Source organism: Lithobates pipiens, unplaced genomic scaffold (assembly GCF_037356315.1).
Source record: "Lithobates pipiens isolate NorthernLeopardFrog02 unplaced genomic scaffold, aLitPip1_a1.2 Scaffold_18, whole genome shotgun sequence".
NCBI lineage: Eukaryota > Metazoa > Chordata > Amphibia > Anura > Ranidae > Lithobates > Lithobates pipiens.
Window position 1 is genome coordinate 580,672,178 of NW_027507758.1, and position 27,718 is coordinate 580,699,895.

A 27,718-nucleotide genomic window follows, 5' to 3' on the forward strand; every position below is an offset into this window, starting at 1 on the left:
CTCCATGGCCAAGAGACAATATTTCATTAGTGCAAAAGGTGCCAGTGCCATGCTTACGCTGAGAGGTTTGGACTCGTTGAATCACCTGAATCAGGTTCAACTTCTCTTTGTGTGCGAAAGAAAGGCCTTTGGGCCCGCACGCAAGCAAATATCGATTGGCATAGGAAAGGGCAACGTAGCAGAGGATGGTTTCGATCCATCGACCTCTGGGTTATGGGCCCAGCACGCTTCCGCTGCGCCACTCTGCTCTTGTCGCTGACCAACCTCAACAACCACATGTGGATGTAGTTTGCCAGCGATTCCCACGGGGAGTGGGTCCATGTGGCAAAGTCACAATGTAGACGACTAGGCGTTTCCATTGATTTTCGACCAGCGAATCCCAAGTCAAGCGTGGGCGAGAGCTGGACTCTCCTAGACCAGCTGAGCGAGGGTGGTGGCAAGTGGCCCGTCGTGGAGCATTGGTGGTTCAGTGGTAGAATTCTCGCCTGCCACGCGGGAGGCCCGGGTTCGATTCCCGGCCAATGCAATTATGGGCTCTTTGTGTTTGCAGCGCTCTCCCCCAATTTCCAGCCCCGTGGAGTGCATCAAGGCACAAGGTGTTTCTTGTCGAGAATGTACTAGGCGGTGTGAGTGCTTTTTGAAACCAGCCTTCTCCCAATTACATAATTGAAACCCATGGGGCCATACCTCTGAAGGGGCTCAGTTGTCAAAGGTCGTAGGAGGGAAAAAAAAGGGGGGTGCAAACCTTCTACGCTAGGAAAGCGGGTGGCTCTCCTGGTGTCTAGCGGCCAGAGCAGGTTGTGGATTTCGCAAAACTGACTATATTTTACACATAGCCCAGGAGAGGACAGGGATCAGCCATAGCGCAAGCAACACACTCGAGCAAAGGGGGATTAGCTCAAGTGGCAGAGCGCTCGCTTTGCATGCGAGAGGTAGCGGGATCGATGCCCGCATTCTCCAAACGCAGCTTTCCTGGTTTCACGGGAGGCACCTTGCTTTTGTGTTTGATGTTGAAGCTTGGAACCGAGCGCCGTGAGCAACATGGGAAGCCGGAGTGCTCCTCATAACATGTGCCAAGGCATTGCCACGTTTTTGTGGTGGCATCTGTGGCTTCAGCCAAAGTCACGTAGGCAGTATTGGACAAAAGCAATCAATTAAAGAAAGCACGACCAGGCTTCCATGGCCAAGAGACAATATTCCATTAGGGGGAAAGGTGCCAGTGCCATGCTTACGCTGAGAGCTTTGGACTCGTTGAATCACCTGAATCAGGTTCAACTTCTCTTTGTGTGCGAAAGAAAGGCCTTTGGGCCCGCAAGCAAATATCGATTGGCATAGGAAAAGGCAACGTAGCAGAGGATGGTTTCGATCCATCGACCTCTGGGTTATGGGCCCAGCACGCTTCCGCTGCGCCACTCTGCTCTTGTCGCTGGCCATCCTCATGGATTTCGACAAGCGAATCCCAAGTCAAGCGTGGGCGAGAGCTGGACTCTCCTAGGCCAGCTGAGCGAGGGTGGTGGCGCCTGGCCCGGCGTGGAGCATTGGTGGTTCAGTGGTAGAATTCTCGCCTGCCACGCGGGAGGCCCGGGTTCGATTCCCGGCCAATGCAATTATGGGCTCTTGGTGTTTGTAGCTCTCTCCCCCAATTTCCAGCCCCATGGAATGCCTCAAGGCACAAGGTGTTTCTTGTCGAGAATGTATTAGGCGGTGTGAGTGCTTTTTGAAACCACCTTCTCCCAATGACATCATTGAAACCCATGGGGCCATACTTCAGAAGGGGCTCAGTTGTCCAAGGTCTTGGGGGAGTGGCTCTCCTGGTGTCTAGCGGCCAGAGCAAGTTGTGGATTTAGCAAAACTGCCTATAGTTTACACATAGCCCAGGAGAGGACAGGGATCAGCCATAGCACAAGCAACAACCTCAAGCAAAGGGGGATTAGCTCAAATGGTAGAGCGCTCGCTTAGCATGCGAGAGGTAGCGGGATCGATGCCCGCATTCTCCAAATGCAGCTTTCCTGATTTGCCAGGAGACACCTTGCTTTTGTGTTTGATGTTGAAGCTTGGAACCGAGCGCCGTGAGCAACATGGGAAGCCGGAGTCCTCCTCATAACGCGTGCCAAGGCGTTGCCACGTTTTTGTGGTGGCAACTGTGGCTTCAGCCAAAGTCACGTAGGCAGTGTTGGACAAAAGCAATCTAGTAAACAAAGCACGAGCAGGCCTCCATGGCCAAGAGACAATATTTCATTAGCGCAAAAGGTGCCAGTGCCATGCTTACGCTGAGAGCTTTGGACTCGTTGAATCACCTGAATCAGGTTCAACTTCTCTTTGTGTGCGAAAGAAAGGCCTTTGGGCCCGCACGCAAGCAAATATCGATTGGCATAGGAAAGGGCAACGTAGCAGAGGATGGTTTCGATCCATCGACCTCTGGGTTATGGGCCCAGCACGCTTCCGCTGCGCCACTCTGCTCTTGTCGCTGACCAACCTCAACAACCACATGTGGATGTAGTTTGCCAGCGATTCCCACGGGGAGTGGGTCCATGTGGCAAAGTCACAATGTAGACGACTAGGCGTTTCCATTGATTTTCGACCAGCGAATCCCAAGTCAAGCGTGGGCGAGAGCTGGACTCTCCTAGACCAGCTGAGCGAGGGTGGTGGCAAGTGGCCCGGCGTGGAGCATTGGTGGTTCAGTGGTAGAATTCTCGCCTGCCACGCGGGAGGCCCGGGTTCGATTCCCGGCCAATGCAATTATGGGCTCTTTGTGTTTGCAGCGCTCTCCCCCAATTTCCAGCCCCGTGGAGTGCATCAAGGCACAAGGTGTTTCTTGTCGAGAATGTACTAGGCGGTGTGAGTGCTTTTTGAAACCAGCCTTCTCCCAATTACATCATTGAAACCCATGGGGCCATACCTCTGAAGGGGCTCAGTTGTCAAAGGTCGTAGGAGGGAAAAAAAAGGGGGGTGCAAACCTTCTACGCTAGGAAAGCGGGTGGCTCTCCTGGTGTCTAGCGGCCAGAGCAGGTTGTGGATTTCGCAAAACTGACTATATTTTACACATAGCCCAGGAGAGGACAGGGATCAGCCATAGCGCAAGCAACAAACTCGAGCAAAGGGGGATTAGCTCAAGTGGCAGAGCGCTCGCTTTGCATGCGAGAGGTAGCGGGATCGATGCCCGCATTCTCCAAACGCAGCTTTCCTGGTTTCACGGGAGGCACCTTGCTTTTGTGTTTGATGTTGAAGCTTGGAACCGAGCGCCGTGAGCAACATGGGAAGCCGGAGTGCTCCTCATAACATGTGCCAAGGCATTGCCACGTTTTTGTGGTGGCATCTGTGGCTTCAGCCAAAGTCACGTAGGCAGTATTGGACAAAAGCAATCAATTAAAGAAAGCACGACCAGGCTTCCATGGCCAAGAGACAATATTCCATTAGGGGGAAAGGTGCCAGTGCCATGCTTACGCTGAGAGCTTTGGACTCGTTGAATCACCTGAATCAGGTTCAACTTCTCTTTGTGTGCGAAAGAAAGGCCTTTGGGCCCGCAAGCAAATATCGATTGGCATAGGAAAAGGCAACGTAGCAGAGGATGGTTTCGATCCATCGACCTCTGGGTTATGGGCCCAGCACGCTTCCGCTGCGCCACTCTGCTCTTGTCGCTGGCCATCCTCATGGATTTCGACAAGCGAATCCCAAGTCAAGCGTGGGCGAGAGCTGGACTCTCCTAGGCCAGCTGAGCGAGGGTGGTGGCGCCTGGCCCGGCGTGGAGCATTGGTGGTTCAGTGGTAGAATTCTCGCCTGCCACGCGGGAGGCCCGGGTTCGATTCCCGGCCAATGCAATTATGGGCTCTTGGTGTTTGTAGCTCTCTCCCCCAATTTCCAGCCCCATGGAATGCCTCAAGGCACAAGGTGTTTCTTGTCGAGAATGTATTAGGCGGTGTGAGTGCTTTTTGAAACCACCTTCTCCCAATGACATCATTGAAACCCATGGGGCCATACTTCAGAAGGGGCTCAGTTGTCCAAGGTCTTGGGGGAGTGGCTCTCCTGGTGTCTAGCGGCCAGAGCAAGTTGTGGATTTAGCAAAACTGCCTATAGTTTACACATAGCCCAGGAGAGGACAGGGATCAGCCATAGCACAAGCAACAACCTCAAGCAAAGGGGGATTAGCTCAAATGGTAGAGCGCTCGCTTAGCATGCGAGAGGTAGCGGGATCGATGCCCGCATTCTCCAAATGCAGCTTTCCTGATTTGCCAGGAGACACCTTGCTTTTGTGTTTGATGTTGAAGCTTGGAACCGAGCGCCGTGAGCAACATGGGAAGCCGGAGTACTCCTCATAACGCGTGCCAAGGCGTTGCCACGTTTTTGTGGTGGCAACTGTGGCTTCAGCCAAAGTCACGTAGGCAGTGTTGGACAAAAGCAATCTAGTAAACAAAGCACGAGCAGGCCTCCATGGCCAAGAGACAATATTTCATTAGCGCAAAAGGTGCCAGTGCCATGCTTACGCTGAGAGCTTTGGACTCGTTGAATCACCTGAATCAGGTTCAACTTCTCTTTGTGTGCGAAAGAAAGGCCTTTGGGCCCGCACGCAAGCAAATATCGATTGGCATAGGAAAGGGCAACGTAGCAGAGGATGGTTTCGATCCATCGACCTCTGGGTTATGGGCCCAGCACGCTTCCGCTGCGCCACTCTGCTCTTGTCGCTGACCAACCTCAACAACCACATGTGGATGTAGTTTGCCAGCGATTCCCACGGGGAGTGGGTCCATGTGGCAAAGTCACAATGTAGACGACTAGGCGTTTCCATTGATTTTCGACCAGCGAATCCCAAGTCAAGCGTGGGCGAGAGCTGGACTCTCCTAGACCAGCTGAGCGAGGGTGGTGGCAAGTGGCCCGGCGTGGAGCATTGGTGGTTCAGTGGTAGAATTCTCGCCTGCCACGTGGGAGGCCCGGGTTCGATTCCCGGCCAATGCAATTATGGGCTCTTTGTGTTTGCAGCGCTCTCCCCCAATTTCCAGCCCCGTGGAGTGCATCAAGGCACAAGGTGTTTCTTGTCGAGAATGTACTAGGCGGTGTGAGTGCTTTTTGAAACCAGCCTTCTCCCAATTACATCATTGAAACCCATGGGGCCATACCTCTGAAGGGGATCAGTTGTCAAAGGTCGTAGGAGGGAAAAAAAAGGGGGGTGCAAACCTTCTACGCTAGGAAAGCGGGTGGCTCTCCTGGTGTCTAGCGGCCAGAGCAGGTTGTGGATTTCGCAAAACTGACTATATTTTACACATAGCCCAGGAGAGGACAGGGATCAGCCATAGCGCAAGCAACACACTCGAGCAAAGGGGGATTAGCTCAAGTGGCAGAGCGCTCGCTTTGCATGCGAGAGGTAGCGGGATCGATGCCCGCATTCTCCAAACGCAGCTTTCCTGGTTTCACGGGAGGCACCTTGCTTTTGTGTTTGATGTTGAAGCTTGGAACCGAGCGCCGTGAGCAACATGGGAAGCCGGAGTGCTCCTCATAACATGTGCCAAGGCATTGCCACGTTTTTGTGGTGGCATCTGTGGCTTCAGCCAAAGTCACGTAGGCAGTATTGGACAAAAGCAATCAATTAAAGAAAGCACGACCAGGCTTCCATGGCCAAGAGACAATATTCCATTAGGGGGAAAGGTGCCAGTGCCATGCTTACGCTGAGAGCTTTGGACTCGTTGAATCACCTGAATCAGGTTCAACTTCTCTTTGTGTGCGAAAGAAAGGCCTTTGGGCCCGCAAGCAAATATCGATTGGCATAGGAAAAGGCAACGTAGCAGAGGATGGTTTCGATCCATCGACCTCTGGGTTATGGGCCCAGCACGCTTCCGCTGCGCCACTCTGCTCTTGTCGCTGACCATCCTCATGGATTTCGACAAGCGAATCCCAAGTCAAGCGTGGGCGAGAGCTGGACTCTCCTAGGCCAGCTGAGCGAGAGTGGTGGCGCCTGGCCCGGCGTGGAGCATTGGTGGTTCAGTGGTAGAATTCTCGCCTGCCACGCGGGAGGCCCGGGTTCGATTCCCGGCCAATGCAATTATGGGCTCTTGGTGTTTGTAGCTCTCTCCCCCAATTTCCAGCCCCATGGAATGCCTCAAGGCACAAGGTGTTTCTTGTCGAGAATGTATTAGGCGGTGTGAGTGCTTTTTGAAACCACCTTCTCCCAATGACATCATTGAAACCCATGGGGCCATACTTCAGAAGGGGCTCAGTTGTCCAAGGTCTTGGGGGAGTGGCTCTCCTGGTGTCTAGCGGCCAGAGCAAGTTGTGGATTTAGCAAAACTGCCTATAGTTTACACATAGCCCAGGAGAGGACAGGGATCAGCCATAGCACAAGCAACAACCTCAAGCAAAGGGGGATTAGCTCAAATGGTAGAGCGCTCGCTTAGCATGTGAGAGGTAGCGGGATCGATGCCCGCATTCTCCAAATGCAGCTTTCCTGATTTGCCAGGAGACACCTTGCTTTTGTGTTTGATGTTGAAGCTTGGAACCGAGCGCCGTGAGCAACATGGGAAGCCGGAGTCCTCCTCATAACGCGTGCCAAGGCGTTGCCACGTTTTTGTGGTGGCAACTGTGGCTTCAGCCAAAGTCACGTAGGCAGTGTTGGACAAAAGCAATCTAGTAAACAAAGCACGAGCAGGCCTCCATGGCCAAGAGACAATATTTCATTAGCGCAAAAGGTGCCAGTGCCATGCTTACGCTGAGAGCTTTGGACTCGTTGAATCACCTGAATCAGGTTCAACTTCTCTTTGTGTGCGAAAGAAAGGCCTTTGGGCCCGCACGCAAGCAAATATCGATTGGCATAGGAAAGGGCAACGTAGCAGAGGATGGTTTCGATCCATCGACCTCTGGGTTATGGGCCCAGCACGCTTCCGCTGCGCCACTCTGCTCTTGTCGCTGACCAACCTCAACAACCACATGTGGATGTAGTTTGCCAGCGATTCCCACGGGGAGTGGGTCCATGTGGCAAAGTCACAATGTAGACGACTAGGCGTTTCCATTGATTTTCGACCAGCGAATCCCAAGTCAAGCGTGGGCGAGAGCTGGACTCTCCTAGACCAGCTGAGCGAGGGTGGTGGCAAGTGGCCCGGCGTGGAGCATTGGTGGTTCAGTGGTAGAATTCTCGCCTGCCACGCGGGAGGCCCGGGTTCGATTCCCGGCCAATGCAATTATGGGCTCTTTGTGTTTGCAGCGCTCTCCCCCAATTTCCAGCCCCGTGGAGTGCATCAAGGCACAAGGTGTTTCTTGTCGAGAATGTACTAGGCGGTGTGAGTGCTTTTTGAAACCAGCCTTCTCCCAATTACATCATTGAAACCCATGGGGCCATACCTCTGAAGGGGCTCAGTTGTCAAAGGTCGTAGGAGGGAAAAAAAAGGGGGGTGCAAACCTTCTACGCTAGGAAAGCGGGTGGCTCTCCTGGTGTCTAGCGGCCAGAGCAGGTTGTGGATTTCGCAAAACTGACTATATTTTACACATAGCCCAGGAGAGGACAGGGATCAGCCATAGCGCAAGCAACACACTCGAGCAAAGGGGGATTAGCTCAAGTGGCAGAGCGCTCGCTTTGCATGCGAGAGGTAGCGGGATCGATGCCCGCATTCTCCAAACGCAGCTTTCCTGGTTTCACGGAAGGCACCTTGCTTTTGTGTTTGATGTTGAAGCTTGGAACCGAGCGCCGTGAGCAACATGGGAAGCCGGAGTGCTCCTCATAACATGTGCCAAGGCATTGCCACGTTTTTGTGGTGGCATCTGTGGCTTCAGCCAAAGTCACGTAGGCAGTATTGGACAAAAGCAATCAATTAAAGAAAGCACGACCAGGCTTCCATGGCCAAGAGACAATATTCCATTAGGGGGAAAGGTGCCAGTGCCATGCTTACGCTGAGAGCTTTGGACTCGTTGAATCACCTGAATCAGGTTCAACTTCTCTTTGTGTGCGAAAGAAAGGCCTTTGGGCCCGCAAGCAAATATCGATTGGCATAGGAAAAGGCAACGTAGCAGAGGATGGTTTCGATCCATCGACCTCTGGGTTATGGGCCCAGCACGCTTCCGCTGCGCCACTCTGCTCTTGTCGCTGGCCATCCTCATGGATTTCGACAAGCGAATCCCAAGTCAAGCGTGGGCGAGAGCTGGACTCTCCTAGGCCAGCTGAGCGAGGGTGGTGGCGCCTGGCCCGGCGTGGAGCATTGGTGGTTCAGTGGTAGAATTCTCGCCTGCCACGCGGGAGGCCCGGGTTCGATTCCCGGCCAATGCAATTATGGGCTCTTGGTGTTTGTAGCTCTCTCCCCCAATTTCCAGCCCCATGGAATGCCTCAAGGCACAAGGTGTTTCTTGTCGAGAATGTATTAGGCGGTGTGAGTGCTTTTTGAAACCACCTTCTCCCAATGACATCATTGAAACCCATGGGGCCATACTTCAGAAGGGGCTCAGTTGTCCAAGGTCTTGGGGGAGTGGCTCTCCTGGTGTCTAGCGGCCAGAGCAAGTTGTGGATTTAGCAAAACTGCCTATAGTTTACACATAGCCCAGGAGAGGACAGGGATCAGCCATAGCACAAGCAACAACCTCAAGCAAAGGGGGATTAGCTCAAATGGTAGAGCGCTCGCTTAGCATGCGAGAGGTAGCGGGATCGATGCCCGCATTCTCCAAATGCAGCTTTCCTGATTTGCCAGGAGACACCTTGCTTTTGTGTTTGATGTTGAAGCTTGGAACCGAGCGCCGTGAGCAACATGGGAAGCCGGAGTCCTCCTCATAACGCGTGCCAAGGCGTTGCCACGTTTTTGTGGTGGCAACTGTGGCTTCAGCCAAAGTCACGTAGGCAGTGTTGGACAAAAGCAATCTAGTAAACAAAGCACGAGCAGGCCTCCATGGCCAAGAGACAATATTTCATTAGCGCAAAAGGTGCCAGTGCCATGCTTACGCTGAGAGCTTTGGACTCGTTGAATCACCTGAATCAGGTTCAACTTCTCTTTGTGTGCGAAAGAAAGGCCTTTGGGCCCGCACGCAAGCAAATATCGATTGGCATAGGAAAGGGCAACGTAGCAGAGGATGGTTTCGATCCATCGACCTCTGGGTTATGGGCCCAGCACGCTTCCGCTGCGCCACTCTGCTCTTGTCGCTGACCAACCTCAACAACCACATGTGGATGTAGTTTGCCAGCGATTCCCACGGGGAGTGGGTCCATGTGGCAAAGTCACAATGTAGACGACTAGGCGTTTCCATTGATTTTCGACCAGCGAATCCCAAGTCAAGCGTGGGCGAGAGCTGGACTCTCCTAGACCAGCTGAGCGAGGGTGGTGGCAAGTGGCCCGGCGTGGAGCATTGGTGGTTCAGTGGTAGAATTCTCGCCTGCCACGCGGGAGGCCCGGGTTCGATTCCCGGCCAATGCAATTATGGGCTCTTTGTGTTTGCAGCGCTCTCCCCCAATTTCCAGCCCCGTGGAGTGCATCAAGGCACAAGGTGTTTCTTGTCGAGAATGTACTAGGCGGTGTGAGTGCTTTTTGAAACCAGCCTTCTCCCAATTACATCATTGAAACCCATGGGGCCATACCTCTGAAGGGGCTCAGTTGTCAAAGGTCGTAGGAGGGAAAAAAAAGGGGGGTGCAAACCTTCTACGCTAGGAAAGCGGGTGGCTCTCCTGGTGTCTAGCGGCCAGAGCAGGTTGTGGATTTCGCAAAACTGACTATATTTTACACATAGCCCAGGAGAGGACAGGGATCAGCCATAGCGCAAGCAACACACTCGAGCAAAGGGGGATTAGCTCAAGTGGCAGAGCGCTCGCTTTGCATGCGAGAGGTAGCGGGATCGATGCCCGCATTCTCCAAACGCAGCTTTCCTGGTTTCACGGGAGGCACCTTGCTTTTGTGTTTGATGTTGAAGCTTGGAACCGAGCGCCGTGAGCAACATGGGAAGCCGGAGTGCTCCTCATAACATGTGCCAAGGCATTGCCACGTTTTTGTGGTGGCATCTGTGGCTTCAGCCAAAGTCACGTAGGCAGTATTGGACAAAAGCAATCAATTAAAGAAAGCACGACCAGGCTTCCATGGCCAAGAGACAATATTCCATTAGGGGGAAAGGTGCCAGTGCCATGCTTACGCTGAGAGCTTTGGACTCGTTGAATCACCTGAATCAGGTTCAACTTCTCTTTGTGTGCGAAAGAAAGGCCTTTGGGCCCGCAAGCAAATATCGATTGGCATAGGAAAAGGCAACGTAGCAGAGGATGGTTTTGATCCATCGACCTCTGGGTTATGGGCCCAGCACGCTTCCGCTGCGCCACTCTGCTCTTGTCGCTGGCCATCCTCATGGATTTCGACAAGCGAATCCCAAGTCAAGCGTGGGCGAGAGCTGGACTCTCCTAGGCCAGCTGAGCGAGGGTGGTGGCGCCTGGCCCGGCGTGGAGCATTGGTGGTTCAGTGGTAGAATTCTCGCCTGCCACGCGGGAGGCCCGGGTTCGATTCCCGGCCAATGCAATTATGGGCTCTTGGTGTTTGTAGCTCTCTCCCCCAATTTCCAGCCCCATGGAATGCCTCAAGGCACAAGGTGTTTCTTGTCGAGAATGTATTAGGCGGTGTGAGTGCTTTTTGAAACCACCTTCTCCCAATGACATCATTGAAACCCATGGGGCCATACTTCAGAAGGGGCTCAGTTGTCCAAGGTCTTGGGGGAGTGGCTCTCCTGGTGTCTAGCGGCCAGAGCAAGTTGTGGATTTAGCAAAACTGCCTATAGTTTACACATAGCCCAGGAGAGGACAGGGATCAGCCATAGCACAAGCAACAACCTCAAGCAAAGGGGGATTAGCTCAAATGGTAGAGCGCTCGCTTAGCATGCGAGAGGTAGCGGGATCGATGCCCGCATTCTCCAAATGCAGCTTTCCTGATTTGCCAGGAGACACCTTGCTTTTGTGTTTGATGTTGAAGCTTGGAACCGAGCGCCGTGAGCAACATGGGAAGCCGGAGTCCTCCTCATAACGCGTGCCAAGGCGTTGCCACGTTTTTGTGGTGGCAACTGTGGCTTCAGCCAAAGTCACGTAGGCAGTGTTGGACAAAAGCAATCTAGTAAACAAAGCACGAGCAGGCCTCCATGGCCAAGAGACAATATTTCATTAGCGCAAAAGGTGCCAGTGCCATGCTTACGCTGAGAGCTTTGGACTCGTTGAATCACCTGAATCAGGTTCAACTTCTCTTTGTGTGCGAAAGAAAGGCCTTTGGGCCCGCACGCAAGCAAATATCGATAGGAAAGGGCAACGTAGCAGAGGATGGTTTCGATCCATCGACCTCTGGGTTATGGGCCCAGCACGCTTCCGCTGCGCCACTCTGCTCTTGTCGCTGACCAACCTCAACAACCACATGTGGATGTAGTTTGCCAGCGATTCCCACGGGGAGTGGGTCCATGTGGCAAAGTCACAATGTAGACGACTAGGCGTTTCCATTGATTTTCGACCAGCGAATCCCAAGTCAAGCGTGGGCGAGAGCTGGACTCTCCTAGGCCAGCTGAGCGAGGGTGGTGGCAAGTGGCCCGGCGTGGAGCATTGGTGGTTCAGTGGTAGAATTCTCGCCTGCCACGCGGGAGGCCCGGGTTCGATTCCCGGCCAATGCAATTATGGGCTCTTGGTGTTTGTAGCTCTCTCCCCCAATTTCCAGCCCCATGGAATGCCTCAAGGCACAAGGTGTTTCTTGTCGAGAATGTATTAGGCGGTGTGAGTGCTTTTTGAAACCACCTTCTCCCAATGACATCATTGAAACCCATGGGGCCATACTTCAGAAGGGGCTCAGTTGTCCAAGGTCTTGGGGGAGTGGCTCTCCTGGTGTCTAGCGGCCAGAGCAAGTTGTGGATTTAGCAAAACTGCCTATAGTTTACACATAGCCCAGGAGAGGACAGGGATCAGCCATAGCACAAGCAACAACCTCAAGCAAAGGGGGATTAGCTCAAATGGTAGAGCGCTCGCTTAGCATGCGAGAGGTAGCGGGATCGATGCCCGCATTCTCCAAATGCAGCTTTCCTGATTTGCCAGGAGACACCTTGCTTTTGTGTTTGATGTTGAAGCTTGGAACCGAGCGCCGTGAGCAACATGGGAAGCCGGAGTCCTCCTCATAACGCGTGCCAAGGCGTTGCCACGTTTTTGTGGTGGCAACTGTGGCTTCAGCCAAAGTCACGTAGGCAGTGTTGGACAAAAGCAATCTAGTAAACAAAGCACGAGCAGGCCTCCATGGCCAAGAGACAAATATCGATAGGAAAGGGCAACGTAGCAGAGGATGGTTTCGATCCATCGACCTCTGGGTTATGGGCCCAGCACGCTTCCGCTGCGCCACTCTGCTCTTGTCGCTGACCAACCTCAACAACCACATGTGGATGTAGTTTGCCAGCGATTCCCACGGGGAGTGGGTCCATGTGGCAAAGTCACAATGTAGACGACTAGGCGTTTCCATTGATTTTCGACCAGCGAATCCCAAGTCAAGCGTGGGCGAGAGCTGGACTCTCCTAGACCAGCTGAGCGAGGGTGGTGGCAAGTGGCCCGGCGTGGAGCATTGGTGGTTCAGTGGTAGAATTCTCGCCTGCCACGCGGGAGGCCCGGGTTCGATTCCCGGCCAATGCAATTATGGGCTCTTTGTGTTTGCAGCGCTCTCCCCCAATTTCCAGCCCCGTGGAGTGCATCAAGGCACAAGGTGTTTCTTGTCGAGAATGTACTAGGCGGTGTGAGTGCTTTTTGAAACCAGCCTTCTCCCAATTACATCATTGAAACCCATGGGGCCATACCTCTGAAGGGGCTCAGTTGTCAAAGGTCGTAGGAGGGAAAAAAAAGGGGGGTGCAAACCTTCTACGCTAGGAAAGCGGGTGGCTCTCCTGGTGTCTAGCGGCCAGAGCAGGTTGTGGATTTCGCAAAACTGACTATATTTTACACATAGCCCAGGAGAGGACAGGGATCAGCCATAGCGCAAGCAACACACTCGAGCAAAGGGGGATTAGCTCAAGTGGCAGAGCGCTCGCTTTGCATGCGAGAGGTAGCGGGATCGATGCCCGCATTCTCCAAACGCAGCTTTCCTGGTTTCACGGGAGGCACCTTGCTTTTGTGTTTGATGTTGAAGCTTGGAACCGAGCGCCGTGAGCAACATGGGAAGCCGGAGTGCTCCTCATAACATGTGCCAAGGCATTGCCACGTTTTTGTGGTGGCATCTGTGGCTTCAGCCAAAGTCACGTAGGCAGTATTGGACAAAAGCAATCAATTAAAGAAAGCACGACCAGGCTTCCATGGCCAAGAGACAATATTCCATTAGGGGGAAAGGTGCCAGTGCCATGCTTACGCTGAGAGCTTTGGACTCGTTGAATCACCTGAATCAGGTTCAACTTCTCTTTGTGTGCGAAAGAAAGGCCTTTGGGCCCGCAAGCAAATATCGATTGGCATAGGAAAAGGCAACGTAGCAGAGGATGGTTTCGATCCATCGACCTCTGGGTTATGGGCCCAGCACGCTTCCGCTGCGCCACTCTGCTCTTGTCGCTGGCCATCCTCATGGATTTCGACAAGCGAATCCCAAGTCAAGCGTGGGCGAGAGCTGGACTCTCCTAGGCCAGCTGAGCGAGGGTGGTGGCGCCTGGCCCGGCGTGGAGCATTGGTGGTTCAGTGGTAGAATTCTCGCCTGCCACGCGGGAGGCCCGGGTTCGATTCCCGGCCAATGCAATTATGGGCTCTTGGTGTTTGTAGCTCTCTCCCCCAATTTCCAGCCCCATGGAATGCCTCAAGGCACAAGGTGTTTCTTGTCGAGAATGTATTAGGCGGTGTGAGTGCTTTTTGAAACCACCTTCTCCCAATGACATCATTGAAACCCATGGGGCCATACTTCAGAAGGGGCTCAGTTGTCCAAGGTCTTGGGGGAGTGGCTCTCCTGGTGTCTAGCGGCCAGAGCAAGTTGTGGATTTAGCAAAACTGCCTATAGTTTACACATAGCCCAGGAGAGGACAGGGATCAGCCATAGCACAAGCAACAACCTCAAGCAAAGGGGGATTAGCTCAAATGGTAGAGCGCTCGCTTAGCATGCGAGAGGTAGCGGGATCGATGCCCGCATTCTCCAAATGCAGCTTTCCTGATTTGCCAGGAGACACCTTGCTTTTGTGTTTGATGTTGAAGCTTGGAACCGAGCGCCGTGAGCAACATGGGAAGCCGGAGTCCTCCTCATAACGCGTGCCAAGGCGTTGCCACGTTTTTGTGGTGGCAACTGTGGCTTCAGCCAAAGTCACGTAGGCAGTGTTGGACAAAAGCAATCTAGTAAACAAAGCACGAGCAGGCCTCCATGGCCAAGAGACAATATTTCATTAGCGCAAAAGGTGCCAGTGCCATGCTTACGCTGAGAGCTTTGGACTCGTTGAATCACCTGAATCAGGTTCAACTTCTCTTTGTGTGCGAAAGAAAGGCCTTTGGGCCCGCACGCAAGCAAATATCGATTGGCATAGGAAAGGGCAACGTAGCAGAGGATGGTTTCGATCCATCGACCTCTGGGTTATGGGCCCAGCACGCTTCCGCTGCGCCACTCTGCTCTTGTCGCTGACCAACCTCAACAACCACATGTGGATGTAGTTTGCCAGCGATTCCCACGGGGAGTGGGTCCATGTGGCAAAGTCACAATGTAGACGACTAGGCGTTTCCATTGATTTTCGACCAGCGAATCCCAAGTCAAGCGTGGGCGAGAGCTGGACTCTCCTAGACCAGCTGAGCGAGGGTGGTGGCAAGTGGCCCGGCGTGGAGCATTGGTGGTTCAGTGGTAGAATTCTCGCCTGCCACGCGGGAGGCCCGGGTTCGATTCCCGGCCAATGCAATTATGGGCTCTTTGTGTTTGCAGCGCTCTCCCCCAATTTCCAGCCCCGTGGAGTGCATCAAGGCACAAGGTGTTTCTTGTCGAGAATGTACTAGGCGGTGTGAGTGCTTTTTGAAACCAGCCTTCTCCCAATTACATCATTGAAACCCATGGGGCCATACCTCTGAAGGGGCTCAGTTGTCAAAGGTCGTAGGAGGGAAAAAAAAGGGGGGTGCAAACCTTCTACGCTAGGAAAGCGGGTGGCTCTCCTGGTGTCTAGCGGCCAGAGCAGGTTGTGGATTTCGCAAAACTGACTATATTTTACACATAGCCCAGGAGAGGACAGGGATCAGCCATAGCGCAAGCAACGCACTCGAGCAAAGGGGGATTAGCTCAAGTGGCAGAGCGCTCGCTTTGCATGCGAGAGGTAGCGGGATCGATGCCCGCATTCTCCAAACGCAGCTTTCCTGGTTTCACGGGAGGCACCTTGCTTTTGTGTTTGATGTTGAAGCTTGGAACCGAGCGCCGTGAGCAACATGGGAAGCCGGAGTGCTCCTCATAACATGTGCCAAGGCATTGCCACGTTTTTGTGGTGGCATCTGTGGCTTCAGCCAAAGTCACGTAGGCAGTATTGGACAAAAGCAATCAATTAAAGAAAGCACGACCAGGCTTCCATGGCCAAGAGACAATATTCCATTAGGGGGAAAGGTGCCAGTGCCATGCTTACGCTGAGAGCTTTGGACTCGTTGAATCACCTGAATCAGGTTCAACTTCTCTTTGTGTGCGAAAGAAAGGCCTTTGGGCCCGCAAGCAAATATCGATTGGCAAAGGAAAAGGCAACGTAGCAGAGGATGGTTTCGATCCATCGACCTCTGGGTTATGGGCCCAGCACGCTTCCGCTGCGCCACTCTGCTCTTGTCGCTGGCCATCCTCATGGATTTCGACAAGCGAATCCCAAGTCAAGCGTGGGCGAGAGCTGGACTCTCCTAGGCCAGCTGAGCGAGGGTGGTGGCGCCTGGCCCGGCGTGGAGCATTGGTGGTTCAGTGGTAGAATTCTCGCCTGCCACGCGGGAGGCCCGGGTTCGATTCCCGGCCAATGCAATTATGGGCTCTTGGTGTTTGTAGCTCTCTCCCCCAATTTCCAGCCCCATGGAATGCCTCAAGGCACAAGGTGTTTCTTGTCGAGAATGTATTAGGCGGTGTGAGTGCTTTTTGAAACCACCTTCTCCCAATGACATCATTGAAACCCATGGGGCCATACTTCAGAAGGGGCTCAGTTGTCCAAGGTCTTGGGGGAGTGGCTCTCCTGGTGTCTAGCGGCCAGAGCAAGTTGTGGATTTAGCAAAACTGCCTATAGTTTACACATAGCCCAGGAGAGGACAGGGATCAGCCATAGCACAAGCAACAACCTCAAGCAAAGGGGGATTAGCTCAAATGGTAGAGCGCTCGCTTAGCATGCGAGAGGTAGCGGGATCGATGCCCGCATTCTCCAAATGCAGCTTTCCTGATTTGCCAGGAGACACCTTGCTTTTGTGTTTGATGTTGAAGCTTGGAACCGAGCGCCGTGAGCAACATGGGAAGCCGGAGTCCTCCTCATAACGCGTGCCAAGGCGTTGCCACGTTTTTGTGGTGGCAACTGTGGCTTCAGCCAAAGTCACGTAGGCAGTGTTGGACAAAAGCAATCTAGTAAACAAAGCACGAGCAGGCCTCCATGGCCAAGAGACAATATTTCATTAGCGCAAAAGGTGCCAGTGCCATGCTTACGCTGAGAGCTTTGGACTCGTTGAATCACCTGAATCAGGTTCAACTTCTCTTTGTGTGCGAAAGAAAGGCCTTTGGGCCCGCACGCAAGCAAATATCGATTGGCATAGGAAAGGGCAACGTAGCAGAGGATGGTTTCGATCCATCGACCTCTGGGTTATGGGCCCAGCACGCTTCCGCTGCGCCACTCTGCTCTTGTCGCTGACCAACCTCAACAACCACATGTGGATGTAGTTTGCCAGCGATTCCCACGGGGAGTGGGTCCATGTGGCAAAGTCACAATGTAGACGACTAGGCGTTTCCATTGATTTTCGACCAGCGAATCCCAAGTCAAGCGTGGGCGAGAGCTGGACTCTCCTAGACCAGCTGAGCGAGGGTGGTGGCAAGTGGCCCGGCGTGGAGCATTGGTGGTTCAGTGGTAGAATTCTCGCCTGCCACGCGGGAGGCCCGGGTTCGATTCCCGGCCAATGCAATTATGGGCTCTTTGTGTTTGCAGCGCTCTCCCCCAATTTCCAGCCCCGTGGAGTGCATCAAGGCACAAGGTGTTTCTTGTCGAGAATGTACTAGGCGGTGTGAGTGCTTTTTGAAACCAGCCTTCTCCCAATTACATCATTGAAACCCATGGGGCCATACCTCTGAAGGGGCTCAGTTGTCAAAGGTCGTAGGAGGGAAAAAAAAGGGGGGTGCAAACCTTCTACGCTAGGAAAGCGGGTGGCTCTCCTGGTGTCTAGCGGCCAGAGCAGGTTGTGGATTTCGCAAAACTGACTATATTTTACACATAGCCCAGGAGAGGACAGGGATCAGCCATAGCGCAAGCAACACACTCGAGCAAAGGGGGATTAGCTCAAGTGGCAGAGCGCTCGCTTTGCATGCGAGAGGTAGCGGGATCGATGCCCGCATTCTCCAAACGCAGCTTTCCTGGTTTCACGGGAGGCACCTTGCTTTTGTGTTTGATGTTGAAGCTTGGAACCGAGCGCCGTGAGCAACATGGGAAGCCGGAGTGCTCCTCATAACATGTGCCAAGGCATTGCCACGTTTTTGTGGTGGCATCTGTGGCTTCAGCCAAAGTCACGTAGGCAGTATTGGACAAAAGCAATCAATTAAAGAAAGCACGACCAGGCTTCCATGGCCAAGAGACAATATTCCATTAGGGGGAAAGGTGCCAGTGCCATGCTTACGCTGAGAGCTTTGGACTCGTTGAATCACCTGAATCAGGTTCAACTTCTCTTTGTGTGCGAAAGAAAGGCCTTTGGGCCCGCAAGCAAATATCGATTGGCATAGGAAAAGGCAACGTAGCAGAGGATGGTTTCGATCCATCGACCTCTGGGTTATGGGCCCAGCACGCTTCCGCTGCGCCACTCTGCTCTTGTCGCTGACCATCCTCATGGATTTCGACAAGCGAATCCCAAGTCAAGCGTGGGCGAGAGCTGGACTCTCCTAGGCCAGCTGAGCGAGGGTGGTGGCGCCTGGCCTGGCGTGGAGCATTGGTGGTTCAGTGGTAGAATTCTCGCCTGCCACGCGGGAGGCCCGGGTTCGATTCCCGGCCAATGCAATTATGGGCTCTTGGTGTTTGTAGCTCTCTCCCCCAATTTCCAGCCCCATGGAATGCCTCAAGGCACAAGGTGTTTCTTGTCGAGAATGTATTAGGCGGTGTGAGTGCTTTTTGAAACCACCTTCTCCCAATGACATCATTGAAACCCATGGGGCCATACTTCAGAAGGGGCTCAGTTGTCCAAGGTCTTGGGGGAGTGGCTCTCCTGGTGTCTAGCGGCCAGAGCAAGTTGTGGATTTAGCAAAACTGCCTATAGTTTACACATAGCCCAGGAGAGGACAGGGATCAGCCATAGCACAAGCAACAACCTCAAGCAAAGGGGGATTAGCTCAAATGGTAGAGCGCTCGCTTAGCATGCGAGAGGTAGCGGGATCGATGCCCGCATTCTCCAAATGCAGCTTTCCTGATTTGCCAGGAGACACCTTGCTTTTGTGTTTGATGTTGAAGCTTGGAACCGAGCGCCGTGAGCAACATGGGAAGCCGGAGTCCTCCTCATAACGCGTGCCAAGGCGTTGCCATGTTTTTGTGGTGGCAACTGTGGCTTCAGCCAAAGTCACGTAGGCAGTGTTGGACAAAAGCAATCTAGTAAACAAAGCACGAGCAGGCCTCCATGGCCAAGAGACAATATTTCATTAGCGCAAAAGGTGCCAGTGCCATGCTTACGCTGAGAGCTTTGGACTCGTTGAATCACCTGAATCAGGTTCAACTTCTCTTTGTGTGCGAAAGAAAGGCCTTTGGGCCCGCAAGCAAATATCGATTGGCATAGGAAAAGGCAACGTAGCAGAGGATGGTTTCGATCCATCGACCTCTGGGTTATGGGCCCAGCACGCTTCCGCTGCGCCACTCTGCTCTTGTCGCTGGCCATCCTCATGGATTTCGACAAGCGAATCCCAAGTCAAGCGTGGGCGAGAGCTGGACTCTCCTAGGCCAGCTGAGCGAGGGTGGTGGCGCCTGGCCCGGCGTGGAGCATTGGTGGTTCAGTGGTAGAATTCTCGCCTGCCACGCGGGAGGCCCGGGTTCGATTCCCGGCCAATGCAATTATGGGCTCTTGGTGTTTGTAGCTCTCTCCCCCAATTTCCAGCCCCATGGAATGCCTCAAGGCACAAGGTGTTTCTTGTCGAGAATGTATTAGGCGGTGTGAGTGCTTTTTGAAACCACCTTCTCCCAATGACATCATTGAAACCCATGGGGCCATACTTCAGAAGGGGCTCAGTTGTCCAAGGTCTTGGGGGAGTGGCTCTCCTGGTGTCTAGCGGCCAGAGCAAGTTGTGGATTTAGCAAAACTGCCTATAGTTTACACATAGCCCAGGAGAGGACAGGGATCAGCCATAGCACAAGCAACAACCTCAAGCAAAGGGGGATTAGCTCAAATGGTAGAGCGCTCGCTTAGCATGCGAGAGGTAGCGGGATCGATGCCCGCATTCTCCAAATGCAGCTTTCCTGATTTGCCAGGAGACACCTTGCTTTTGTGTTTGATGTTGAAGCTTGGAACCGAGCGCCGTGAGCAACATGGGAAGCCGGAGTCCTCCTCATAACGCGTGCCAAGGCGTTGCCACGTTTTTGTGGTGGCAACTGTGGCTTCAGCCAAAGTCACGTAGGCAGTGTTGGACAAAAGCAATCTAGTAAACAAAGCACGAGCAGGCCTCCATGGCCAAGAGACAATATTTCATTAGCGCAAAAGGTGCCAGTGCCATGCTTACGCTGAGAGCTTTGGACTCGTTGAATCACCTGAATCAGGTTCAACTTCTCTTTGTGTGCGAAAGAAAGGCCTTTGGGCCCGCACGCAAGCAAATATCGATTGGCATAGGAAAGGGCAACGTAGCAGAGGATGGTTTCGATCCATCGACCTCTGGGTTATGGGCCCAGCACGCTTCCGCTGCGCCACTCTGCTCTTGTCGCTGACCAACCTCAACAACCACATGTGGATGTAGTTTGCCAGCGATTCCCACGGGGAGTGGGTCCATGTGGCAAAGTCACAATGTAGACGACTAGGCGTTTCCATTGATTTTCGACCAGCGAATCCCAAGTCAAGCGTGGGCGAGAGCTGGACTCTCCTAGACCAGCTGAGCGAGGGTGGTGGCAAGTGGCCCGGCGTGGAGCATTGGTGGTTCAGTGGTAGAATTCTCGCCTGCCACGCGGGAGGCCCGGGTTCGATTCCCGGCCAATGCAATTATGGGCTCTTTGTGTTTGCAGCGCTCTCCCCCAATTTCCAGCCCCGTGGAGTGCATCAAGGCACAAGGTGTTTCTTGTCGAGAATGTACTAGGCGGTGTGAGTGCTTTTTGAAACCAGCCTTCTCCCAATTACATCATTGAAACCCATGGGGCCATACCTCTGAAGGGGCTCAGTTGTCAAAGGTCGTAGGAGGGAAAAAAAAGGGGGGTGCAAACCTTCTACGCTAGGAAAGCGGGTGGCTCTCCTGGTGTCTAGCGGCCAGAGCAGGTTGTGGATTTCGCAAAACTGACTATATTTTACACATAGCCCAGGAGAGGACAGGGATCAGCCATAGCGCAAGCAACGCACTCGAGCAAAGGGGGATTAGCTCAAGTGGCAGAGCGCTCGCTTTGCATGCGAGAGGTAGCGGGATCGATGCCCGCATTCTCCAAACGCAGCTTTCCTGGTTTCACGGGAGGCACCTTGCTTTTGTGTTTGATGTTGAAGCTTGGAACCGAGCGCCGTGAGCAACATGGGAAGCCGGAGTGCTCCTCATAACATGTGCCAAGGCATTGCCACGTTTTTGTGGTGGCATCTGTGGCTTCAGCCAAAGTCACGTAGGCAGTATTGGACAAAAGCAATCAATTAAAGAAAGCACGACCAGGCTTCCATGGCCAAGAGACAATATTCCATTAGGGGGAAAGGTGCCAGTGCCATGCTTACGCTGAGAGCTTTGGACTCGTTGAATCACCTGAATCAGGTTCAACTTCTCTTTGTGTGCGAAAGAAAGGCCTTTGGGCCCGCAAGCAAATATCGATTGGCAAAGGAAAAGGCAACGTAGCAGAGGATGGTTTCGATCCATCGACCTCTGGGTTATGGGCCCAGCACGCTTCCGCTGCGCCACTCTGCTCTTGTCGCTGGCCATCCTCATGGATTTCGACAAGCGAATCCCAAGTCAAGCGTGGGCGAGAGCTGGACTCTCCTAGGCCAGCTGAGCGAGGGTGGTGGCGCCTGGCCCGGCGTGGAGCATTGGTGGTTCAGTGGTAGAATTCTCGCCTGCCACGCGGGAGGCCCGGGTTCGATTCCCGGCCAATGCAATTATGGGCTCTTGGTGTTTGTAGCTCTCTCCCCCAATTTCCAGCCCCATGGAATGCCTCAAGGCACAAGGTGTTTCTTGTCGAGAATGTATTAGGCGGTGTGAGTGCTTTTTGAAACCACCTTCTCCCAATGACATCATTGAAACCCATGGGGCCATACTTCAGAAGGGGCTCAGTTGTCCAAGGTCTTGGGGGAGTGGCTCTCCTGGTGTCTAGCGGCCAGAGCAAGTTGTGGATTTAGCAAAACTGCCTATAGTTTACACATAGCCCAGGAGAGGACAGGGATCAGCCATAGCACAAGCAACAACCTCAAGCAAAGGGGGATTAGCTCAAATGGTAGAGCGCTCGCTTAGCATGCGAGAGGTAGCGGGATCGATGCCCGCATTCTCCAAATGCAGCTTTCCTGATTTGCCAGGAGACACCTTGCTTTTGTGTTTGATGTTGAAGCTTGGAACCGAGCGCCGTGAGCAACATGGGAAGCCGGAGTCCTCCTCATAACGCGTGCCAAGGCGTTGCCACGTTTTTGTGGTGGCAACTGTGGCTTCAGCCAAAGTCACGTAGGCAGTGTTGGACAAAAGCAATCTAGTAAACAAAGCACGAGCAGGCCTCCATGGCCAAGAGACAATATTTCATTAGCGCAAAAGGTGCCAGTGCCATGCTTACGCTGAGAGCTTTGGACTCGTTGAATCACCTGAATCAGGTTCAACTTCTCTTTGTGTGCGAAAGAAAGGCCTTTGGGCCCGCACGCAAGCAAATATCGATTGGCATAGGAAAGGGCAACGTAGCAGAGGATGGTTTCGATCCATCGACCTCTGGGTTATGGGCCCAGCACGCTTCCGCTGCGCCACTCTGCTCTTGTCGCTGACCAACCTCAACAACCACATGTGGATGTAGTTTGCCAGCGATTCCCACGGGGAGTGGGTCCATGTGGCAAAGTCACAATGTAGACGACTAGGCGTTTCCATTGATTTTCGACCAGCGAATCCCAAGTCAAGCGTGGGCGAGAGCTGGACTCTCCTAGACCAGCTGAGCGAGGGTGGTGGCAAGTGGCCCGGCGTGGAGCATTGGTGGTTCAGTGGTAGAATTCTCGCCTGCCACGCGGGAGGCCCGGGTTCGATTCCCGGCCAATGCAATTATGGGCTCTTTGTGTTTGCAGCGCTCTCCCCCAATTTCCAGCCCCGTGGAGTGCATCAAGGCACAAGGTGTTTCTTGTCGAGAATGTACTAGGCGGTGTGAGTGCTTTTTGAAACCAGCCTTCTCCCAATTACATCATTGAAACCCATGGGGCCATACCTCTGAAGGGGCTCAGTTGTCAAAGGTCGTAGGAGGGAAAAAAAAGGGGGGTGCAAACCTTCTACGCTAGGAAAGCGGGTGGCTCTCCTGGTGTCTAGCGGCCAGAGCAGGTTGTGGATTTCGCAAAACTGACTATATTTTACACATAGCCCAGGAGAGGACAGGGATCAGCCATAGCGCAAGCAACACACTCGAGCAAAGGGGGATTAGCTCAAGTGGCAGAGCGCTCGCTTTGCATGCGAGAGGTAGCGGGATCGATGCCCGCATTCTCCAAACGCAGCTTTCCTGGTTTCACGGGAGGCACCTTGCTTTTGTGTTTGATGTTGAAGCTTGGAACCGAGCGCCGTGAGCAACATGGGAAGCCGGAGTGCTCCTCATAACATGTGCCAAGGCATTGCCACGTTTTTGTGGTGGCATCTGTGGCTTCAGCCAAAGTCACGTAGGCAGTATTGGACAAAAGCAATCAATTAAAGAAAGCACGACCAGGCTTCCATGGCCAAGAGACAATATTCCATTAGGGGGAAAGGTGCCAGTGCCATGCTTACGCTGAGAGCTTTGGACTCGTTGAATCACCTGAATCAGGTTCAACTTCTCTTTGTGTGCGAAAGAAAGGCCTTTGGGCCCGCAAGCAAATATCGATTGGCATAGGAAAAGGCAACGTAGCAGAGGATGGTTTCGATCCATCGACCTCTGGGTTATGGGCCCAGCACGCTTCCGCTGCGCCACTCTGCTCTTGTCGCTGACCATCCTCATGGATTTCGACAAGCGAATCCCAAGTCAAGCGTGGGCGAGAGCTGGACTCTCCTAGGCCAGCTGAGCGAGGGTGGTGGCGCCTGGCCCGGCGTGGAGCATTGGTGGTTCAGTGGTAGAATTCTCGCCTGCCACGCGGGAGGCCCGGGTTCGATTCCCGGCCAATGCAATTATGGGCTCTTGGTGTTTGTAGCTCTCTCCCCCAATTTCCAGCCCCATGGAATGCCTCAAGGCACAAGGTGTTTCTTGTCGAGAATGTATTAGGCGGTGTGAGTGCTTTTTGAAACCACCTTCTCCCAATGACATCATTGAAACCCATGGGGCCATACTTCAGAAGGGGCTCAGTTGTCCAAGGTCTTGGGGGAGTGGCTCTCCTGGTGTCTAGCGGCCAGAGCAAGTTGTGGATTTAGCAAAACTGCCTATAGTTTACACATAGCCCAGGAGAGGACAGGGATCAGCCATAGCACAAGCAACAACCTCAAGCAAAGGGGGATTAGCTCAAATGGTAGAGCGCTCGCTTAGCATGCGAGAGGTAGCGGGATCGATGCCCGCATTCTCCAAATGCAGCTTTCCTGATTTGCCAGGAGACACCTTGCTTTTGTGTTTGATGTTGAAGCTTGGAACCGAGCGCCGTGAGCAACATGGGAAGCCGGAGTCCTCCTCATAACGCGTGCCAAGGCGTTGCCACGTTTTTGTGGTGGCAACTGTGGCTTCAGTCAAAGTCACGTAGGCAGTGTTGGACAAAAGCAATCTAGTAAACAAAGCACGAGCAGGCCTCCATGGCCAAGAGACAATATTTCATTAGCGCAAAAGGTGCCAGTGCCATGCTTACGCTGAGAGCTTTGGACTCGTTGAATCACCTGAATCAGGTTCAACTTCTCTTTGTGTGCGAAAGAAAGGCCTTTGGGCCCGCACGCAAGCAAATATCGATTGGCATAGGAAAGGGCAACGTAGCAGAGGATGGTTTCGATCCATCGACCTCTGGGTTATGGGCCCAGCACGCTTCCGCTGCGCCACTCTGCTCTTGTCGCTGACCAACCTCAACAACCACATGTGGATGTAGTTTGCCAGCGATTCCCACGGGGAGTGGGTCCATGTGGCAAAGTCACAATGTAGACGACTAGGCGTTTCCATTGATTTTCGACCAGCGAATCCCAAGTCAAGCGTGGGCGAGAGCTGGACTCTCCTAGACCAGCTGAGCGAGGGTGGTGGCAAGTGGCCCGGCGTGGAGCATTGGTGGTTCAGTGGTAGAATTCTCGCCTGCCACGCGGGAGGCCCGGGTTCGATTCCCGGCCAATGCAATTATGGGCTCTTTGTGTTTGCAGCGCTCTCCCCCAATTTCCAGCCCCGTGGAGTGCATCAAGGCACAAGGTGTTTCTTGTCGAGAATGTACTAGGCGGTGTGAGTGCTTTTTGAAACCAGCCTTCTCCCAATTACATCATTGAAACCCATGGGGCCATACCTCTGAAGGGGCTCAGTTGTCAAAGGTCGTAGGAGGGAAAAAAAAGGGGGGTGCAAACCTTCTACGCTAGGAAAGCGGGTGGCTCTCCTGGTGTCTAGCGGCCAGAGCAGGTTGTGGATTTCGCAAAACTGACTATATTTTACACATAGCCCAGGAGAGGACAGGGATCAGCCATAGCGCAAGCAACACACTCGAGCAAAGGGGGATTAGCTCAAGTGGCAGAGCGCTCGCTTTGCATGCGAGAGGTAGCGGGATCGATGCCCGCATTCTCCAAACGCAGCTTTCCTGGTTTCACGGGAGGCACCTTGCTTTTGTGTTTGATGTTGAAGCTTGGAACCGAGCGCCGTGAGCAACATGGGAAGCCGGAGTGCTCCTCATAACATGTGCCAAGGCATTGCCACGTTTTTGTGGTGGCATCTGTGGCTTCAGCCAAAGTCACGTAGGCAGTATTGGACAAAAGCAATCAATTAAAGAAAGCACGACCAGGCTTCCATGGCCAAGAGACAATATTCCATTAGGGGGAAAGGTGCCAGTGCCATGCTTACGCTGAGAGCTTTGGACTCGTTGAATCACCTGAATCAGGTTCAACTTCTCTTTGTGTGCGAAAGAAAGGCCTTTGGGCCCGCAAGCAAATATCGATTGGCATAGGAAAAGGCAACGTAGCAGAGGATGGTTTCGATCCATCGACCTCTGGGTTATGGGCCCAGCACGCTTCCGCTGCGCCACTCTGCTCTTGTCGCTGGCCATCCTCATGGATTTCGACAAGCGAATCCCAAGTCAAGCGTGGGCGAGAGCTGGACTCTCCTAGGCCAGCTGAGCAAGGGTGGTGGCGCCTGGCCCGGCGTGGAGCATTGGTGGTTCAGTGGTAGAATTCTCGCCTGCCACGCGGGAGGCCCGGGTTCGATTCCCGGCCAATGCAATTATGGGCTCTTGGTGTTTGTAGCTCTCTCCCCCAATTTCCAGCCCCATGGAATGCCTCAAGGCACAAGGTGTTTCTTGTCGAGAATGTATTAGGCGGTGTGAGTGCTTTTTGAAACCACCTTCTCCCAATGACATCATTGAAACCCATGGGGCCATACTTCAGAAGGGGCTCAGTTGTCCAAGGTCTTGGGGGAGTGGCTCTCCTGGTGTCTAGCGGCCAGAGCAAGTTGTGGATTTAGCAAAACTGCCTATAGTTTACACATAGCCCAGGAGAGGACAGGGATCAGCCATAGCACAAGCAACAACCTCAAGCAAAGGGGGATTAGCTCAAATGGTAGAGCGCTCGCTTAGCATGCGAGAGGTAGCGGGATCGATGCCCGCATTCTCCAAATGCAGCTTTCCTGATTTGCCAGGAGACACCTTGCTTTTGTGTTTGATGTTGAAGCTTGGAACCGAGCGCCGTGAGCAACATGGGAAGCCGGAGTCCTCCTCATAACGCGTGCCAAGGCGTTGCCACGTTTTTGTGGTGGCAACTGTGGCTTCAGCCAAAGTCACGTAGGCAGTGTTGGACAAAAGCAATCTAGTAAACAAAGCACGAGCAGGCCTCCATGGCCAAGAGACAATATTTCATTAGCGCAAAAGGTGCCAGTGCCATGCTTACGCTGAGAGCTTTGGACTCGTTGAATCACCTGAATCAGGTTCAACTTCTCTTTGTGTGCGAAAGAAAGGCCTTTGGGCCCGCACGCAAGCAAATATCGATTGGCATAGGAAAGGGCAACGTAGCAGAGGATGGTTTCGATCCATCGACCTCTGGGTTATGGGCCCAGCACGCTTCCGCTGCACCACTCTGCTCTTGTCGCTGACCAACCTCAACAACCACATGTGGATGTAGTTTGCCAGCGATTCCCACGGGGAGTGGGTCCATGTGGCAAAGTCACAATGTAGACGACTAGGCGTTTCCATTGATTTTCGACCAGCGAATCCCAAGTCAAGCGTGGGCGAGAGCTGGACTCTCCTAGACCAGCTGAGCGAGGGTGGTGGCAAGTGGCCCGGCGTGGAGCATTGGTGGTTCAGTGGTAGAATTCTCGCCTGCCACGCGGGAGGCCCGGGTTCGATTCCCGGCCAATGCAATTATGGGCTCTTTGTGTTTGCAGCGCTCTCCCCCAATTTCCAGCCCCGTGGAGTGCATCAAGGCACAAGGTGTTTCTTGTCGAGAATGTACTAGGCGGTGTGAGTGCTTTTTGAAACCAGCCTTCTCCCAATTACATCATTGAAACCCATGGGGCCATACCTCTGAAGGGGCTCAGTTGTCAAAGGTCGTAGGAGGGAAAAAAAAGGGGGGTGCAAACCTTCTACGCTAGGAAAGCGGGTGGCTCTCCTGGTGTCTAGCGGCCAGAGCAGGTTGTGGATTTCGCAAAACTGACTATATTTTACACATAGCCCAGGAGAGGACAGGGATCAGCCATAGCGCAAGCAACACACTCGAGCAAAGGGGGATTAGCTCAAGTGGCAGAGCGCTCGCTTTGCATGCGAGAGGTAGCGGGATCGATGCCCGCATTCTCCAAACGCAGCTTTCCTGGTTTCACGGGAGGCACCTTGCTTTTGTGTTTGATGTTGAAGCTTGGAACCGAGCGCCGTGAGCAACATGGGAAGCCGGAGTGCTCCTCATAACATGTGCCAAGGCATTGCCACGTTTTTGTGGTGGCATCTGTGGCTTCAGCCAAAGTCACGTAGGCAGTATTGGACAAAAGCAATCAATTAAAGAAAGCACGACCAGGCTTCCATGGCCAAGAGACAATATTCCATTAGGGGGAAAGGTGCCAGTGCCATGCTTACGCTGAGAGCTTTGGACTCGTTGAATCACCTGAATCAGGTTCAACTTCTCTTTGTGTGCGAAAGAAAGGCCTTTGGGCCCGCAAGCAAATATCGATTGGCATAGGAAAAGGCAACGTAGCAGAGGAT

General features: G+C 53.3%; 48 non-coding genes across 48 annotated transcripts; all 48 read left to right on the forward strand.

The window, feature by feature from the left end:
- Positions 1-455: 455 nt before the first annotated feature.
- Positions 456-526, forward strand: TRNAG-GCC (transfer RNA glycine (anticodon GCC)). The gene has a single exon. It is a non-coding gene; the product is annotated as a tRNA-Gly (tRNA).
- Positions 527-887: 361 nt separating this feature from the next.
- Positions 888-960, forward strand: TRNAA-UGC (transfer RNA alanine (anticodon UGC)). Its single transcript has one exon. It is a non-coding gene; the product is annotated as a tRNA-Ala (tRNA).
- Positions 961-1,535: 575 nt separating this feature from the next.
- On the forward strand, positions 1,536-1,606 carry TRNAG-GCC (transfer RNA glycine (anticodon GCC)). Its single transcript has one exon. It is a non-coding gene; the product is annotated as a tRNA-Gly (tRNA).
- A 318-nt stretch (positions 1,607-1,924) lies between these two features.
- On the forward strand, positions 1,925-1,997 carry TRNAA-AGC (transfer RNA alanine (anticodon AGC)). The gene has a single exon. It is a non-coding gene; the product is annotated as a tRNA-Ala (tRNA).
- Positions 1,998-2,667: 670 nt separating this feature from the next.
- On the forward strand, positions 2,668-2,738 carry TRNAG-GCC (transfer RNA glycine (anticodon GCC)). The gene has a single exon. It is a non-coding gene; the product is annotated as a tRNA-Gly (tRNA).
- A 361-nt stretch (positions 2,739-3,099) lies between these two features.
- Positions 3,100-3,172, forward strand: TRNAA-UGC (transfer RNA alanine (anticodon UGC)). Its single transcript has one exon. It is a non-coding gene; the product is annotated as a tRNA-Ala (tRNA).
- Positions 3,173-3,747: 575 nt separating this feature from the next.
- On the forward strand, positions 3,748-3,818 carry TRNAG-GCC (transfer RNA glycine (anticodon GCC)). The gene has a single exon. It is a non-coding gene; the product is annotated as a tRNA-Gly (tRNA).
- A 318-nt stretch (positions 3,819-4,136) lies between these two features.
- Positions 4,137-4,209, forward strand: TRNAA-AGC (transfer RNA alanine (anticodon AGC)). The gene has a single exon. It is a non-coding gene; the product is annotated as a tRNA-Ala (tRNA).
- A 1,102-nt stretch (positions 4,210-5,311) lies between these two features.
- Positions 5,312-5,384, forward strand: TRNAA-UGC (transfer RNA alanine (anticodon UGC)). Its single transcript has one exon. It is a non-coding gene; the product is annotated as a tRNA-Ala (tRNA).
- Positions 5,385-5,959: 575 nt separating this feature from the next.
- On the forward strand, positions 5,960-6,030 carry TRNAG-GCC (transfer RNA glycine (anticodon GCC)). Its single transcript has one exon. It is a non-coding gene; the product is annotated as a tRNA-Gly (tRNA).
- Positions 6,031-7,091: 1,061 nt separating this feature from the next.
- TRNAG-GCC (transfer RNA glycine (anticodon GCC)) lies at positions 7,092-7,162 on the forward strand. The gene has a single exon. It is a non-coding gene; the product is annotated as a tRNA-Gly (tRNA).
- Positions 7,163-7,523: 361 nt separating this feature from the next.
- TRNAA-UGC (transfer RNA alanine (anticodon UGC)) lies at positions 7,524-7,596 on the forward strand. The gene has a single exon. It is a non-coding gene; the product is annotated as a tRNA-Ala (tRNA).
- Positions 7,597-8,171: 575 nt separating this feature from the next.
- On the forward strand, positions 8,172-8,242 carry TRNAG-GCC (transfer RNA glycine (anticodon GCC)). The gene has a single exon. It is a non-coding gene; the product is annotated as a tRNA-Gly (tRNA).
- A 318-nt stretch (positions 8,243-8,560) lies between these two features.
- On the forward strand, positions 8,561-8,633 carry TRNAA-AGC (transfer RNA alanine (anticodon AGC)). The gene has a single exon. It is a non-coding gene; the product is annotated as a tRNA-Ala (tRNA).
- A 670-nt stretch (positions 8,634-9,303) lies between these two features.
- On the forward strand, positions 9,304-9,374 carry TRNAG-GCC (transfer RNA glycine (anticodon GCC)). Its single transcript has one exon. It is a non-coding gene; the product is annotated as a tRNA-Gly (tRNA).
- Positions 9,375-9,735: 361 nt separating this feature from the next.
- On the forward strand, positions 9,736-9,808 carry TRNAA-UGC (transfer RNA alanine (anticodon UGC)). Its single transcript has one exon. It is a non-coding gene; the product is annotated as a tRNA-Ala (tRNA).
- Positions 9,809-10,383: 575 nt separating this feature from the next.
- TRNAG-GCC (transfer RNA glycine (anticodon GCC)) lies at positions 10,384-10,454 on the forward strand. Its single transcript has one exon. It is a non-coding gene; the product is annotated as a tRNA-Gly (tRNA).
- Positions 10,455-10,772: 318 nt separating this feature from the next.
- Positions 10,773-10,845, forward strand: TRNAA-AGC (transfer RNA alanine (anticodon AGC)). The gene has a single exon. It is a non-coding gene; the product is annotated as a tRNA-Ala (tRNA).
- Positions 10,846-11,509: 664 nt separating this feature from the next.
- TRNAG-GCC (transfer RNA glycine (anticodon GCC)) lies at positions 11,510-11,580 on the forward strand. The gene has a single exon. It is a non-coding gene; the product is annotated as a tRNA-Gly (tRNA).
- A 318-nt stretch (positions 11,581-11,898) lies between these two features.
- TRNAA-AGC (transfer RNA alanine (anticodon AGC)) lies at positions 11,899-11,971 on the forward strand. The gene has a single exon. It is a non-coding gene; the product is annotated as a tRNA-Ala (tRNA).
- A 535-nt stretch (positions 11,972-12,506) lies between these two features.
- On the forward strand, positions 12,507-12,577 carry TRNAG-GCC (transfer RNA glycine (anticodon GCC)). The gene has a single exon. It is a non-coding gene; the product is annotated as a tRNA-Gly (tRNA).
- A 361-nt stretch (positions 12,578-12,938) lies between these two features.
- On the forward strand, positions 12,939-13,011 carry TRNAA-UGC (transfer RNA alanine (anticodon UGC)). Its single transcript has one exon. It is a non-coding gene; the product is annotated as a tRNA-Ala (tRNA).
- A 575-nt stretch (positions 13,012-13,586) lies between these two features.
- TRNAG-GCC (transfer RNA glycine (anticodon GCC)) lies at positions 13,587-13,657 on the forward strand. Its single transcript has one exon. It is a non-coding gene; the product is annotated as a tRNA-Gly (tRNA).
- A 318-nt stretch (positions 13,658-13,975) lies between these two features.
- On the forward strand, positions 13,976-14,048 carry TRNAA-AGC (transfer RNA alanine (anticodon AGC)). The gene has a single exon. It is a non-coding gene; the product is annotated as a tRNA-Ala (tRNA).
- Positions 14,049-14,718: 670 nt separating this feature from the next.
- On the forward strand, positions 14,719-14,789 carry TRNAG-GCC (transfer RNA glycine (anticodon GCC)). Its single transcript has one exon. It is a non-coding gene; the product is annotated as a tRNA-Gly (tRNA).
- A 361-nt stretch (positions 14,790-15,150) lies between these two features.
- On the forward strand, positions 15,151-15,223 carry TRNAA-UGC (transfer RNA alanine (anticodon UGC)). The gene has a single exon. It is a non-coding gene; the product is annotated as a tRNA-Ala (tRNA).
- Positions 15,224-15,798: 575 nt separating this feature from the next.
- TRNAG-GCC (transfer RNA glycine (anticodon GCC)) lies at positions 15,799-15,869 on the forward strand. Its single transcript has one exon. It is a non-coding gene; the product is annotated as a tRNA-Gly (tRNA).
- Positions 15,870-16,187: 318 nt separating this feature from the next.
- Positions 16,188-16,260, forward strand: TRNAA-AGC (transfer RNA alanine (anticodon AGC)). The gene has a single exon. It is a non-coding gene; the product is annotated as a tRNA-Ala (tRNA).
- Positions 16,261-16,930: 670 nt separating this feature from the next.
- TRNAG-GCC (transfer RNA glycine (anticodon GCC)) lies at positions 16,931-17,001 on the forward strand. The gene has a single exon. It is a non-coding gene; the product is annotated as a tRNA-Gly (tRNA).
- Positions 17,002-17,362: 361 nt separating this feature from the next.
- TRNAA-UGC (transfer RNA alanine (anticodon UGC)) lies at positions 17,363-17,435 on the forward strand. Its single transcript has one exon. It is a non-coding gene; the product is annotated as a tRNA-Ala (tRNA).
- A 575-nt stretch (positions 17,436-18,010) lies between these two features.
- Positions 18,011-18,081, forward strand: TRNAG-GCC (transfer RNA glycine (anticodon GCC)). Its single transcript has one exon. It is a non-coding gene; the product is annotated as a tRNA-Gly (tRNA).
- Positions 18,082-18,399: 318 nt separating this feature from the next.
- On the forward strand, positions 18,400-18,472 carry TRNAA-AGC (transfer RNA alanine (anticodon AGC)). The gene has a single exon. It is a non-coding gene; the product is annotated as a tRNA-Ala (tRNA).
- A 575-nt stretch (positions 18,473-19,047) lies between these two features.
- On the forward strand, positions 19,048-19,118 carry TRNAG-GCC (transfer RNA glycine (anticodon GCC)). Its single transcript has one exon. It is a non-coding gene; the product is annotated as a tRNA-Gly (tRNA).
- Positions 19,119-19,436: 318 nt separating this feature from the next.
- Positions 19,437-19,509, forward strand: TRNAA-AGC (transfer RNA alanine (anticodon AGC)). The gene has a single exon. It is a non-coding gene; the product is annotated as a tRNA-Ala (tRNA).
- A 670-nt stretch (positions 19,510-20,179) lies between these two features.
- Positions 20,180-20,250, forward strand: TRNAG-GCC (transfer RNA glycine (anticodon GCC)). The gene has a single exon. It is a non-coding gene; the product is annotated as a tRNA-Gly (tRNA).
- Positions 20,251-20,611: 361 nt separating this feature from the next.
- TRNAA-UGC (transfer RNA alanine (anticodon UGC)) lies at positions 20,612-20,684 on the forward strand. Its single transcript has one exon. It is a non-coding gene; the product is annotated as a tRNA-Ala (tRNA).
- Positions 20,685-21,259: 575 nt separating this feature from the next.
- TRNAG-GCC (transfer RNA glycine (anticodon GCC)) lies at positions 21,260-21,330 on the forward strand. Its single transcript has one exon. It is a non-coding gene; the product is annotated as a tRNA-Gly (tRNA).
- Positions 21,331-21,648: 318 nt separating this feature from the next.
- TRNAA-AGC (transfer RNA alanine (anticodon AGC)) lies at positions 21,649-21,721 on the forward strand. The gene has a single exon. It is a non-coding gene; the product is annotated as a tRNA-Ala (tRNA).
- A 670-nt stretch (positions 21,722-22,391) lies between these two features.
- TRNAG-GCC (transfer RNA glycine (anticodon GCC)) lies at positions 22,392-22,462 on the forward strand. The gene has a single exon. It is a non-coding gene; the product is annotated as a tRNA-Gly (tRNA).
- A 361-nt stretch (positions 22,463-22,823) lies between these two features.
- TRNAA-UGC (transfer RNA alanine (anticodon UGC)) lies at positions 22,824-22,896 on the forward strand. The gene has a single exon. It is a non-coding gene; the product is annotated as a tRNA-Ala (tRNA).
- Positions 22,897-23,471: 575 nt separating this feature from the next.
- On the forward strand, positions 23,472-23,542 carry TRNAG-GCC (transfer RNA glycine (anticodon GCC)). Its single transcript has one exon. It is a non-coding gene; the product is annotated as a tRNA-Gly (tRNA).
- A 318-nt stretch (positions 23,543-23,860) lies between these two features.
- On the forward strand, positions 23,861-23,933 carry TRNAA-AGC (transfer RNA alanine (anticodon AGC)). The gene has a single exon. It is a non-coding gene; the product is annotated as a tRNA-Ala (tRNA).
- A 670-nt stretch (positions 23,934-24,603) lies between these two features.
- Positions 24,604-24,674, forward strand: TRNAG-GCC (transfer RNA glycine (anticodon GCC)). Its single transcript has one exon. It is a non-coding gene; the product is annotated as a tRNA-Gly (tRNA).
- A 361-nt stretch (positions 24,675-25,035) lies between these two features.
- On the forward strand, positions 25,036-25,108 carry TRNAA-UGC (transfer RNA alanine (anticodon UGC)). Its single transcript has one exon. It is a non-coding gene; the product is annotated as a tRNA-Ala (tRNA).
- A 575-nt stretch (positions 25,109-25,683) lies between these two features.
- TRNAG-GCC (transfer RNA glycine (anticodon GCC)) lies at positions 25,684-25,754 on the forward strand. Its single transcript has one exon. It is a non-coding gene; the product is annotated as a tRNA-Gly (tRNA).
- A 318-nt stretch (positions 25,755-26,072) lies between these two features.
- TRNAA-AGC (transfer RNA alanine (anticodon AGC)) lies at positions 26,073-26,145 on the forward strand. Its single transcript has one exon. It is a non-coding gene; the product is annotated as a tRNA-Ala (tRNA).
- A 670-nt stretch (positions 26,146-26,815) lies between these two features.
- Positions 26,816-26,886, forward strand: TRNAG-GCC (transfer RNA glycine (anticodon GCC)). The gene has a single exon. It is a non-coding gene; the product is annotated as a tRNA-Gly (tRNA).
- Positions 26,887-27,247: 361 nt separating this feature from the next.
- Positions 27,248-27,320, forward strand: TRNAA-UGC (transfer RNA alanine (anticodon UGC)). Its single transcript has one exon. It is a non-coding gene; the product is annotated as a tRNA-Ala (tRNA).
- Positions 27,321-27,718: the final 398 nt, after the last annotated feature.